At 40.9% G+C, this 7,244-nt stretch overlaps 1 non-coding gene across 1 annotated transcript; it reads left to right on the top strand.

The window, feature by feature from the left end:
* The first annotated feature begins 385 nt into the window (after window positions 1–385).
* trnaq-cug (transfer RNA glutamine (anticodon CUG)) lies at window positions 386–457 on the top strand. Its single transcript has one exon. It is a non-coding gene; the product is annotated as a tRNA-Gln (tRNA).
* The last annotated feature ends 6,787 nt before the right edge of the window (window positions 458–7,244 follow it).

The raw sequence follows: 7,244 nt of genomic DNA, 5'->3' as shown, positions 1-7,244 counted from the left end.
ATTAAACATACAGAGGAAAAACGCCACAATCATATAAGCAAGCACTTGGGCGACAGTGAGAAGGAAAAACTCCCTTTTAACAGGAAGAAACCTCCGGCAGAACCAGCTTCAGGGAGGGGCGGGGCCATCTGCTGCGACCAGTTGGGCAGAGAGAAGAAAGACAGGAAACAAATAGGGAGGGGATAAGAAGCATGAAAGTCAATAGATCTATAAGAGCAAATCTGAGCAAGACCATGGACTTTCTTTTTTCTCAAGTCCACGTTTGTTTTTTTTCTAAAACTTAGTGCCAAATAAAAAGATGAGCTATCCTGGATGCTTGGTTTGCAAATGTAGTCAATAAAATAGCGATACACGATTGTATCCCTACGCCAAGACTGAAAGTGGTGGTTCCATGGTGTAATGGTTAGCACTCTGGACTCTGAATCCAGAAATCTGAGTTCAAATCTCGGTGCAACCTGTATTTTGGACAGGGGTAGCTCCCCACTGCTTCTTTGAGTGAACTGGTTAAATGCAGAGGACTACAACATTTCCCATGTGTGGGATTATAAGGGTTGAAAAATAAAGTTCAAATTAAAAATGTTCTCTCAACCACAATCCTGAAAGTTGTGAGAAAGCCTCAACTCCGGTAAAAAAAAAAAAAATTAACTTTTGAGTATTTTTTCCAAAAAACAAAAAAAAACCCAAAAGAGATGATTTCCTTGACAGTAGATGGAATCATCATAAATAATTTATGACCATTTAAAATCCTTTGCCAAACTCACAGGTACTCAGAACTTTTTTTCCTGGATGTCTTAGCGACTCCTTTGGATCTCAGCAGGATGACACCATGAAAGCAAAGAGAACACAACTGCAGATGTCAGAGGTTCAAATAACACAAGTTCCACCAGTCGTTTCTACTCATTAGTGCCTAATCTGGAAACTGAGAGTCTATTTTTATCTGTTTGATGATGTGATGAACTTTTTCCCCACGACTGAACAATTAAATTGTTCAACAAGTATTTCACTTTCTTATTGGGCACTGCTTTAAACACCTTAGCACCCAACAGGTTACTGGGAAAAAAACCCTATAACTTAGCTATAGGGTCAGGTTTTACCTGGATACTAAAAAAGCATATTTTCAATAAGCAGAAGATAACTCTTTTTTACTATGAGATATCAATTTGGGTGTGTCAATTAATTAAAGAGGTAGATGTAAAAATGAACCTAGACCTAGGCCTAAACCAGTTAACTGGACACCTGATGGATGTCAACACGGCCAAACCAAACCTGAAGCAGAGACAAGGAGGAGTTGGGGAAGGATAAAATGAGGAATAAAAACTATGACAGAGTCAAGTTTGAATAAATCTGAATGGAGTCAGATGGAGAATAAGCAAAGAGGATATGAGAACAGAAGACGGCTTTAATGAGGTGTGATAGATACCTGGAAAGGGGGCTGTTGATTATTATACCTCACTCAACAATGTGGTATATGATTGTGTGTGTGCACGTGTGTGTACGTGCGTTTGTGTGTTTATGTGGTGTATTTGATGTTAAGGTGAGCTGATCAGTCACTGGAAACTCCCCCGTATGTCCCTCGCTACGAGCTGTTTAAGGTCAGTTCGTCCCCGTGGCAACATGGAACGTCAGTGAACTCCCCTACCATCACCGCCACTGCTCCCAGAAACCACAACACGACTCTGGCCAAATGCCACTGTCTGTGCGTGTGTGTGAGTGAGCATGGATGTACACGCATTTGTGTGTTTCCTGAACTCTGACAAATGCCACTGACCGGTGACACTATCAAGCCAAACAACAGGGTCTTGGTAGGGTTTTCAGATCGTGTTAGGAGCGCTGGCTTTACAAAGTCGAGGCCACGCTCACACACAAACATACACTAACAGCAGCCAGCTTTTTCTTTTACCCTTCTTTGCTACTGCTATTTAATTTTTTTCCAAAAGTTTATACTAGTGTGTGTGTACCTGATATTTATGTACAATATGTGTGTTGTCCTAGATAGACACACACATACACAATCTGCCAAATGCACAGGTAGTAAACTAATTGGACTTTAGGCCATGCATTTACTTCATATGCATTAATGTGACTGTGCATATAACCGTGGCCCTTCTCATTTGCCTCCAGTGACAGGCTCGCCTCTCCTCGCTAATACTAACACGATGCTGCTTAGCTTCTAATTAAGATGTATGAGTCACCATGTCCGCTTGTGTGCGTGTGTGAGAGAGAGAGAAAGAGACAGAGACTGTGTGTGTCTCATCATCATAGTCTGCCACACATGAATGGTCCTGTCCGCGTTGTGTTTGGCAGGGTTGAATGGTTTTGCGGCCAGGAACGTTGTCTAATTTAAGATGTCACACATGCTCGGTAGCTCATTTACGCAAGCCGCGCACGCACTCACTACACTGTAGTAGCAGGCGACAAGCGCCCATCCAAAGGCCATACACACACATGCACAAACTTGTGCCACGGAACATCTTGATGGACAGACAGTTGGGCGAGGGGGTGTTGATGAGACATACACACAAATGTCATCTGTTTGCGAACCCACACACATGAAAATGCACCACTTTTTAGAAACAGCAGCCACTGTGCCTTCAGTTCCCTGGCAGGGTGATTACTACTTTTATCACTATGCTCATCATCAATCATCAGCCCACAGACACATGCATGGTGACAAAAGTGCTCCAGCTCCTTAACACACATGTAACATTCTTGTTAATTGCTGTGTCTTATGAGCACAGATACACATACAAGGGGATGGAGTGAAAGTCAAAAATTCTGATAAGTTCTTTTTTTTTTTTTAATCGCGTGAGTAAAAATGGAAATATTTTCATTACCGAGAACTAAAAATGTTTGGGTGTACTTTTAGTTACAGTCAGTGTCAGGTGCAACTCCACAGCAATATAATATGTGTTAAATGGTCACCATCCTGCACTACTGTTCTAAATAACAACATAGCAGTTACTAATCAACCAATACTGACATTTAAACTGAGTTTATGTGGAAAGAGAAAATGTATGGTGACCTAAAACCTTTCAAGAATTAAAATTACTTCTGATTAATTCCATGAAGGATAAAGAATGAAAACTGCTCAGACCAGAAACAACAATCCATCAGCGTGAACACAGCACCAACTTGTCACTGATCAGAGGTGGGAAGTAACAACGTACAAAGCAAACATCCTGCAAACCAAACCAAGCTATGCTAACTTTGTGTTATTCAAATGCGAAGCACTGTGTTGGACTGGTACATCTGGTTGAATTGTGTAAATCCACATAGACACTAAACACTACCCTGAAAAACCCAGTGGATCTCACATTAGAAATGATTGTGATTACTGAGTTGTGATCCTTTGGTTCATTTTTAAATTGAACTTTCACTGCTTTTGTCCTACATAAAAGATTCAAACGGAGTACATTCTTCTGAAATAGAATTCAGATTGCATTGTCATGTAACAATGTTATTTTATACGAAAATAGTTAGTAGGATTGTCCTTCGAGGAGCTACTGTTTACTTTCTCAATTTCTTACTATAGCTTAATTTTTAAAAAGTATCAGTTCCTGCCGCAAGTGGAGGAGTTCAAGAATCTCGGGGTCTTGTTTGCGAGTGATGGGAGAAGAAGATGGATGGATGGTATCAGTGTCATATATTTGGTAGAAGAACCACCTTCTACCAAATATATGATTGGTATCAACTTTGTGGTATAACCTAATCAGTCCTATTAGGGTTTGTTAATACTGATGACTAATATTTTTCTTGTTTTATTCTCTGGACATAAGAAAGAAGACATTGATGTACTAACTCAGTGTTTCCCAAACTTTTTTTGTTAGGCCCCACTTAGTTTTACAAGAAAAATCTTCACCCCCCCCGCACAAACACATCCTCCAGCCACACACACCCATATTTTATATTCAAACTCCACTGTGGTTTATTTCACACCTCAAAGATTTCGTAAACAATTAAACAAATAAAAGTAAACTGCAATAAATTACAGGTAGCAATGAAATAAACTACTGATTCTTTTACGCTACGTCCACACCTACACGGGTATTTTTGAAAACGCTGCTGTTTCTATGCGTTTGGGTCTTTCGTACACATGTAAAGGCAAAAACATAGTTTTTCAGTGATTTTAAACGCCGTTTACGTGTGGACGAGTAATACAGAGTTTGTCACGCAACGTCAAAGGTATGTGCCTTTTTTCTGTGCGCATGGTGTAATTATTTTACGTGTAGTTGTTTTTTTCCTGTTTAATAATATTCAACATTGCTATCAATACATTTTTCAAAAATGGGTTTAAAAACATAAACAACTGTGGGATACTGTTTGTAAGTGGTTTGGACAGGGGGAACAAATTATGGCAGGATCAGCCTGATGTTATTTGTATCCCAATGTAACTTTACTGTATAAAGAGCAAACATCTCCAAAATGTCAGGAGTAGTTAGTCACTACAACAAGTGTTTGTGAACTAAAAATAAAACATGTGGGATACTGTTTGTCTGTGATTTGAGAGCCCAGCGCTGCTCCTGACGCAGGGAAAACAAATTCTGTCACAGAGACCCACCTTGGCACTTGTGCAGGTGAAGCCAAAGGAAAGATATGCTTCATCATATTTTCTAGTCTTTGGTTTGGAAACATATTCAGCGATGCTTCATCTCCTGCTCTGCGTTTGTGTGGGAGCCCTGTCAAAAAGCTGTCCATTATGCTAGCAGTGTCCAAGCATTCTGGGTTTTTTTTTTCCTTTTCATCCCCCCCTCCCCCCCTTTGGGAACCTCTGTACTAACTAGTGAAGACAGTGTGTTGAGAAGATGGAAGAAGTAGATTGAGGAGCCAATGAATTTAGAAAATGAGAGTGAGAGGAGGATGGATGGAGGATAGTTAGTGGAAGTGAGAGAAGCTAAGAAGAGGATTTAGAGTGGAAAGGGTTGGTTCAGATGACATACTAGTACAGGTAGGAGATATCGTTTTTAACCAGATTGTTTAACATAATCTTGAGGAGTGACAGGATGCCTGAAAAAGGCGAAAAAGTGTATTATACCAATTTCCAACAACAAGGTTGATGTGTAGAGCTGAGTAACTACAGAGATAAAGCTGATGAGCCACAACATGAAGATATGGGAACGAGTTGCTGAAGTAGAAGTGACACATTAGTCAAAGGTGGGGGTGGGATTACATCAGAGATCAGCTCTGATACACTTCATGTTTGCAGTGGTGAATGGATAGGTTGACTCATGACGTCTCTGTGGACTTTGACGTTTGCAGATGACACTGTGAGCTGTAGTGAGAGATCACAGGTGAAAGAGAGCCCGGACAGGTGCAGCTGGGCTCTGGAGAGAAAAGGGACAAAACTCAGTAGAAGCAAGCCAGAATACATCTGCGTGAATGTGTGGGAGACAGGTGTACCAGTAAAGCTGCAAACAGCAGAGGTATTGGAGGTAAGATGACTTTAAATACATGGGATGAACCACCCGAATCAATGTACACTCCACAAGAGAGGTGAAGAAGCGAGTGCAGGCAGGGTAGAGTGGGTGGAGAGGAGTGTCAGGGGTGATTTGTGAAAGGGAAGCTTTACAAGATGGCAGCAAGACCTGCTATGATGTATAGTTTGGAGATGGTTGCACTGACAAAAACACAGGAGGAGGAGCTGGTGGTGGCAGAGTTGAACATTTTAAGGTTTTCATTGGGAGTGAGCAGGATAAACAAGATTAGAAATTAGTATTTCAGAGGGACAACACAGTTTGAGCAGCTTTGAAATGAAAAAGGAGCAGACAAAAGAAGAAGTGTTAAATATTTTTCCTGAAATCAGCCCATTTTAATTCCAGGAACTGAAGCCAGTTTTTGTAGGAATACCAGCAAATAAACATGTTTTTTTCTAATAAAAACTTCAGGTTAGCCTTAGGCTTTTAAAGCAGCACTAAATACAACAAGGAGATGTATCTAGACATGTGTTCACAACATGACATGTCAATTATTCAGGTCATGATTAAGGCCAAAAAACTCAGAATTTATGTTCAATAGTATTAGTAAAATATGAGCTACTTTCACATCCCGCCTCTCTGCTGGTGTGAGGCTGTGAACACAAAGTATTCAATCTACTGTAATAACAAAGCAATAAATTATAGCCTTTGTGTAAATGACCACGGCAGACCCGGGTGCAAGTTCATGCTTTGCAGCATACTTTATTGACTCACACGGTTGCTGTTCACAATGCTCACAGAGCTCTTCCGCTGCCCGCTCAACATTATCACAACCACCACAAACACAGCACCCATTACAATATTTAAGTCGGCGGGGCGTGATTGCAGATGCCGTGCAGGTGCGTCCGCCTTCCCTGCACGGCACCGCAGGCCACGCCCCGCCATGCTATGGCCCTTTCCTCAGAAATGTTGACTCTAAATATCACACAGTCTGCTTGTTGACACTCCTGAAGATCTTCTTACCTGGTCACACAATCTGCATTTAGCACCACCGTCCTCCGTGTTGCAAGCCAAAGCTGGTAACAGACATTGTGTTAGCTTGATTGACAAAATAGGCTGCTAGCTACCTGTAACCTGTCCTAGCTACCTGTAGCCTGTCCTAGCTACCTGTAGCCTGTCCTAGCTACCTGTATGAGGCTAACTGCAGTAATGATGCAGGCAGCCTGATGCGCTGAATGAGGCATTACCATATAAACATAGTTCCTCAAGATCATTCTAGGAAGTTGGAGAATGTTTCCACTAATTAGCCACAAGGATTTGTATTCATTAATAGACATTTTTGGAATGTGTTGCACCCAAGTTGGTTTTTTTCCTGTTTCCTGTCATTACATTTTCTGGGAATTGGGAAAAGGTCTTGACTGGTCCTTCTGGGAATTCCCTGGATTAAACTGTAGTACAGATATGTGTGTTGCTGGATAATACTACAAGTAATGAGTAGCGTTAAAAAATTAGTTTGAACTAGGGCTGTCAACGTTAACGCGTTAACGCCTCATCATGATTAAAATTTTTAATGCATTTAACAAATCTGAAGCGCAGAATGGACAAGCTTTGGACAAACTGCCCGAGATGTGCTGACAGAGACATTTCAGGGACTTTGAGTCATTCTGCGCTTCTGCAGAATGACTCAAATTAATTCGATTTTAATCGAATTAATCGTGATGATGGATTAATCCACTTTAATGCATTAACGTTGACAGCCCTACTTTGAACAGATAAAGTAATAGATTACTTTTTTTTAAAGTGCTGTGCGACGTTTAATAGATTACAGTTGTA

Source organism: Mchenga conophoros, linkage group LG5 (genome assembly GCF_057382185.1).
Source record: "Mchenga conophoros isolate Kocher_MC1m ecotype Shallow Benthic linkage group LG5, M_conophoros_male_GT1.1, whole genome shotgun sequence".
NCBI lineage: Eukaryota > Metazoa > Chordata > Actinopteri > Cichliformes > Cichlidae > Mchenga > Mchenga conophoros.
The sequence above is the reverse complement of the archived record's forward strand: the minus strand, read 5'-3'. Positions and strand labels throughout refer to the sequence as shown.